Source organism: Arvicanthis niloticus, chromosome 16 (assembly GCF_011762505.2).
Source record: "Arvicanthis niloticus isolate mArvNil1 chromosome 16, mArvNil1.pat.X, whole genome shotgun sequence".
NCBI classification, from domain to species: Eukaryota; Metazoa; Chordata; class Mammalia; order Rodentia; family Muridae; genus Arvicanthis; species Arvicanthis niloticus.
Window position 1 is genome coordinate 38,982,846 of NC_047673.1, and position 7,113 is coordinate 38,989,958.

Genomic DNA, 7,113 nt, shown 5'->3' on the forward strand with positions numbered 1-7,113 from the left:
TAGTAGGTGGAAAATTCTAGAAGCAATCCATAAATATGTGTTAAATTACATGACATTTTGAGTACCGGGATAAATTCTGTATTGCTTCTTTTTGCCCAAAATGTAACTCATTTCTTTGGTCAGTGTATCTGCTCTGTATATCTTGCCTGTTACCTCCCTCCACTGTCAGACCATTTTGGGAATAATGCAGAATCTGTATTCAAATCACCCTGTTTTGCTTAGCAATGCCTCCAAAACAAGTCATGATACTGAGACCTGGATATGCTAGAGAGAGATTGTGGAGACTGTCTTCTTCAAGTGAAATGTACAGGTCTCCACTTAAGGGGGTTTTATAGAGCTATCATGTTGTTGTTAAATCATGTACTAGACATGATTCATAAATTAATCCGTGTTATATATATGTATGTATATACAAGAGAAAAACATAGTGTATATAGGGGCTAGTATTCATTGTGATTTCTGATATTTACTGTATTCTTGGAACACAAACCCTGTGGATCGGGGTTATGCACCATTCATTGGCTTTCCACAACCCTAATACTGTATGATCAATGGAGATTTTGTTCTGTGAATATTCATCTAGTTCTGAATTCTACTAAGAAAGCACATACTTATACACACTTCCCTTACTAAGAAAGTAGCTATCATTTGTTCAAACCATTGTGTACTATAAATTTCTATGTATACATAGAGATGTATTTCCTTTCATTTGCATATGCATATTTTGTAAGCCAGTTTCATTAGAATTTACATTTTCAAGGTAAAGCTTAATGTTATGGCTATCTGAGGTGTGGCCAAGAAAAAAATAAGGCGAGAAGAGGGAGGAAGATATTTAGATTTATTATGAGTGGTATAAGTGGATGTCCAAAATTCCCAACAGAAAAGAAAATGCACCTAGGCATGCCACTCAAAGTTCAAGGGAACTTCCAAAGTTCGTTCTCAGTAACTACTTTCACTTGCTACATAATTTTAACAAATCCATTTATGGCTTTGAAATATGACGTGTCCAAATGAAGAGAAGAAATACTTGAAAGAGGAAAACTGAAAAATATTAAAAATTGGGCAGAATTCCTGAAAAACAGCCAGGTAGGGTGACTTTCGTTAATATAAAGGGCAAACGTCTGGCCATCTTTCAGTATTTGTAAGAGCTGTACTCATTAAGATGCACAACGCTGGCCTTGAGTCATTAGGAAAAGGTGAAGTTATGTGTCTACCTTAGCATATTCTGGGCAAAGAAGAAATTAAAACAGGTCTTTTAGATTGAGTTCCATCAAAATCATTATAAAGTTCGTAAGAGTGAATCCTCGAGTTTCTAAGGCATGCAAATTTCATTCGCTTTCCCTCCTTCTCCCTTTCATTCTTTCTCCCCTCTCATCTCAGCTTTATCCCTTCTTCTTTCTCATCCCTGCCCCACCACATGCATATTGTATTTGTGCGTAATACTTAATTGGTGTTTGGTTTTGACCTTCCTGCCGAGGTGGACTTATATTTAGGGAAACACTGATATAGGACAATTTAAGTACTTGGAAATAATCTTCAATTTTCATTTCTCATATCAAAAAAATATGCTGGTATATATTCATTATTCATTTAGGTTCGGGCAACTCTCAATTATCTCTGGTAATAGAGACTAGGGATAAAATGAGCAGGTGAAATCTAGTTCTAGTCCCCAAACACAGCTTCCAGTCTCTTCCTCCTGTGTTCTTCACTAGAAGCTGTGTCTCTTTCCCCTTCTCTGTAGACTCATTTTAATTGTGGAATGACCATAAGAAAAACAACCTGGCGGGGGTGGGGGGGGGAATACAAAACACAAGGATGACCTCGAATCCTTTCTAAAATTAAGATAGCAAACATAATCTATAACTCTAATTTTAAAAAAGCAACATTGTGTCTGAAACATGGGTCACTACCAAAGAAGAGTAGAATGTCCTTCATTAAACAGTGCTATTTTGTGAGGCATCTCATCCATTTAGAAGACAGTTTCCTCTCATTACAAATGTGTTTTAACTTTCAGAATAGCAGCTGGATTTTTAAACATAATAGCTTTATGTATTTTATAATTTTCAGAGAAGGAGGACAAATAAGCACTGGCTTAATAAAATTATTAACTATGGAATTAAGAACATTTTTCAAGCATGACCTCCAGACAGCTAGCATCAGGATATGTTTCCTAGCTGTTCCTTAACTAGCAATAGTATTGACATTTTAAAAGTAAGAGTGAATAGCATTTATCCAAGGAAGAATCAATATGAAGCTGGAACTCCAAGGTCTTAACAGCTAACCTTGAAGAACATCACTCAGAAGCAAGATTGGTATGGCAGTGAACATACAACCAAAAATGTAAAAGATGAAATAACTGTTTAAAACACATATACACTAATCTGTGTACAGTTTTGACACCTGGTAATTAATAAACACTGGAGAGTAGATATTCAGGTGTCTGCTCCTTGCCCCAGTGGGAAATCTGCATTAAACAAAGTGAAAACAAGATCCTCACAGACACATAGAAAAAAGGACACTATAATTTTATACACATTGTTCTCAGGAATGTCAATAGCCATTGATTACTTTTCTTTGTGAAGACTCAATAAAATTCTATAAACTGGCCTTATCTTTGATGATACAGAAGGTCAGAATATTTCAAAACATTATCAGAGATGTTGTTGTCTTGTTCCTTTTCAAGTTCATCTGAGAAATCTAATCCGATGAGTATTGTACAGGGAAACCCTGTGTCTCCCTTAAAGCGACAAGAGTAGAGAAGAGGGACCAGATGTAAATGCAGGTCTGAGAAACAATGTCGTTAGTGAGGATAAGAACGCCCCTCTAGAGTGCATGATGATAAACACCTCTGTGGTCATGTTTGTTGTGTGACACTATTCTTGAACAATTTCTAGTTACGACATCTATTTGTAAATGTATAATTTATATATCTGTTTTTAATTATATCATCTATAATATAGATAACATCCACTTATATCATCTATATATAACACAGGTATCTATTTATGTTATATAATCTATATAACATATAGCATGTAGCATAGATATAATATCTATTTGTAAATATATGACATATATTGAACAATATCAATTTATCCTAGGTAGCCTACCAACAACAGAGCAAATTAAAGATATCATCAGAGTTTTATTGAGGTTACTTATGGAAAACAGGATGGGGGTTTACTAACAGGAACAGAAATGACTCAAAGTTGCATCACTAAAAGGCAACCCCAAAGTGGATGATGGATCATCAATACTAGAAACATAGAACGTACTATATGGCCTTCATGAAGTTCAACATGTTTAAGGGAGACCTTTCTAGGTGGGTCCATTGGTCTGAACCTCTACTAGGCAGTATGGGTGGCTGTTTCTACTTCTTCCAGGTGGCTTCGGTGGTTGAAACTTCAGCTTGTCTGAGTATATCTCCTAGCAGACCTAATTGCTTATAGAAGCTTAGGGAGTGAGAAGACTACTGTATCTGGTCAGTTTCAGGGAGTTCCTGAAATCTTTGAGTTGTTTACCCAGCTTCCTGCAGGATGGAATGTTTCCTCTACCTCTGAGAACATCCCATGCCTTAAAGATCCTCCCTCCAAGATGAACATTTTTATCTGGGTGGAAATTACTACACAGTAATGTTAACTAAGAAAAAATGGTATCTGGAAGAAAAGAGAAATTTTTAGTAAGTATAAGAGGTGTGAAAATAAAAGAAAATAAAAATAGGTATGAGTCCATTGTGGTATCTTTTTTGATAATATTTTTTTTAAGTTTTATTTATTTTATTTATATGAGTACAATGTAGCTGTCTTCAGACACACCAGAAGGGGGCATCAGATCTAATTATAGATAGTTGTGAGCCACCATGTCATTGCTGGGAATTAAACTCAGGACCTCTGGAAGAGCAGTCAGTGCTCTTAACCTCTGAGCCATCTCTCCAGCCCTTGTGGTATCTTTTTTGAGATACTTCTCAAGGGCTTATGTGTTAAAGGCCTGTTTGCCTACTAATGGGCTTTGAAGTTGTTACTGGATTGTGAGGGTTTTACTGCCATCAATGAAGTCAACGTTGACGACTTTGCAATCTAACAGCCTTACCAGGAGGGGGTGGAAAATTTCAGAGATGGAGTCTAGTTGGAAAAAGTGTATCACTAGGAGCATGTTGTTAGACATTATTTTCTATGCCTTCCTGTTCTGTCTCTGTGCTATAAGATGAACATCTTTTCTCCACCACTCCCTGATGCCATAATCTTCTATCTCAACTATCTATCTCAGCACAGTGTAGGCCCTTGGCAGTAGAGCCTTAACCATGGGCTAAAGTTGCTGAAACCATGAGCCCAAATAATTCTTTTCTTCATTAAACTGTTTATCTCAAGCATTTGTTACCATGATGAAAAGTCTAACACTTGACTTGATATGGTGTGTGTGGGTTTTCTAGTTCTATAGGTAGAAATTTTTGAATTGAGAAACCATGTTGCCTGTGGTCCCTCCAAGAGTATTTAAATCCAAGAAGATGAATGGAATAAAATATTCACTCTGTTTACAATGGATTGTTCAGTGATCTTTCTCTATTCCTCCATTTTTCTAAGTGTGTCACACTAAGAGAAAATATGGATCTCATACTTGATCTGAGCTATGCCAAATACTTTCTGTCTTTAGTTACAGTTTTATTGCTGTGAAGAGACAACATGACCATGACAACTCATATGAAGAAAAACGTTTACTTGGAGCTGGCTTACAGTTTCAGAGGTTTAGTCCATTATCATCATGGCAAGAAGCATGGCAGTATGCTGGCTGGCTGACATGGTGTTGGAAGAGCCAAGAGTTCTACATCTTGATCCACAGGCAGCAGAAGGAGACTGTGAGCCACACAGGAAATAGCTTGAGAATATAAGAGCTTAAAACCCACCCCCACAGTGACACACTGCTTCCAATAAGGCCACACCTACTCAAATAAGGCTAAACCTCCTAATATTGCCATTCCCTGCGGCCAAACTTCCAAACATGTAAGTTTATGGGGCCATTCTTATGTAACTTACGGTAGTTTCCTTTAAGACAAGAAAAGGGATTCTCCGTAACTGTCTTCCTTAAAATGAGGGACACATTTTAAGTGATGTAGCAGAATTGCAAAGGTAAATTGTCAAATTAAGGACATAGATTGAAAACCCCTTCAGCATATATCCATAGAATTATATCAATTTAGATAGTCTTTATTTTTCACAGTGCGCTATTTTCCCATTTCTTGTATATCTGCAAACATATTTAACCTGTTCTTGAATGTAAACCTTGTCATTTTATAAACTAGATGCCTTTTAAAAGATGCACTGTCTTTGGCTGTCAAACCCATGGCCACTGTATACAAAAAAAGGTACCAAGGAATTTTTATGATTTATTATGCCTTTGATCCATCAATTAAAAGGTCTCAGTGAATAGGCCTATTTACAATAGGCCTATTTATAACCTCAAGGAGCAGACTCGTAGCAAGTATTCAAGAAATCCAGGCTTAATGCTTGAGCAGTAAACACCCTAAATGCTGAGTTACCTGTCAGACTACATTGGTTTCAAAAGAATGCTAATTACAAAACATGAGAGAAAACTCATAAATACTGATTTGGAATCACTGGGTTCTAAATGTCTTAATCTAAGTCCAGGAGGTTTTCATGGGAGACCTTGAGAAAACTATATAGAGTTATTTTTATTTCTGCCAGCTAGCGTGCTTCACTTTCACTTTTCAAGACATGAGAATGTCCACAAAAGTTACAGGAAACCTTCAATATGCTAGCAACATCCTTTGCATGTCTTAGTCGGTTAAACAGGCTCCAAAGTGTAGATTTTCACAAAATTCTAGTCTAAAAGTTACCTACACTCCATGAATTATAATGGTTTTGGACTTGCTATCGTCTGAGTCATCTATTTGTTTCCTGGATTCAGCTTGCTCTTTCAGGCAAGCCTACGTCTAAATTATGCCAAATTGCTGGCTGTCTATTTCATCTTCTCACATCTTTGAAGAATTGCACTCTTTCATTTGAAAGTACATCGGGTATCAAACGAACATCACATATGGGAAGATTTTTCTTATGATTATCATCAATCCCGCTGTCAGGAGTGAAAACCCCCACTCCTTAATTCTGGATTAGGCTATCAAGATCCAAACCAAGCTGCTCAAGTATCTGGATTCTTGAGCAGGATAGGGAAAGTTTTCCTCTGAAGAGCCAGATGGTAAATATTTTCTTGGCTTTGCGGGCCATGGGGTGCCTGCCGCAGCTTCTCAACTCTGCCAGAGAGGCTGAAGGCAGCCCTGGCCTGGCCGCTGATGAGTGGACATGGGTGGATGCCAACAAACTTATATTTGTGGATAGTGAAGTTGACAGTCGTGTCGGGGCTTTTTTTGTTGTTGCTGTTCAAGAAATATTCTTTCGCCCCATTAACAAATATTAGATGTAAAATCCATTCTTATGTCATGAATCATGAGAAAGTTTGGATGAGTAGCCTGTGGGCTGGGTTTGGTGCTGGAGTCTGAGTTTGATACATTCTGTCTGCAAAGACAGAGTTTTACAATGTCCAAGCTTCCTATACGCATGTTCTTGTAGGATAGAGAGCCATTAATTTTAACTCACATTTTGTAGATCCGTTTCTTTAACAAAATCTAAACGACAGAGGTTAGGGGAATGAGGGAAAAATCAGTTCTCAGTATGTTGACCCAGGTTATGAGTCACATAACCAAGACAGCTGTGAGTCACAGATGCCTGCCCTTGAGGCATTACTTTAGGTATATACAAGGGGCTTGCCTGCCTTTGCATCAAAATGTACTAATTCTCTTACTGCTTATATTTTGTAACATCAAAAGGAATGTGTTTGCTTTCATAGTATATGAGTAAATATAGTGTCTTTCTATTATAGCGAAAACAAATCAGTATCTAACTGCATTGTTCCATTCTTTACTTAGTCTACATACATGAAATTATAGAATGATTACTCCGTATAGCAGTTGCAAATTATACCCTATGCATTATAAATATATGTTGTATACTATACTGTTTTATTCAATATACTTAAAATAGTATACATATATAAAACATGGTATAATCTATCTATAAATTATAGTTACACATATGTTAAAAT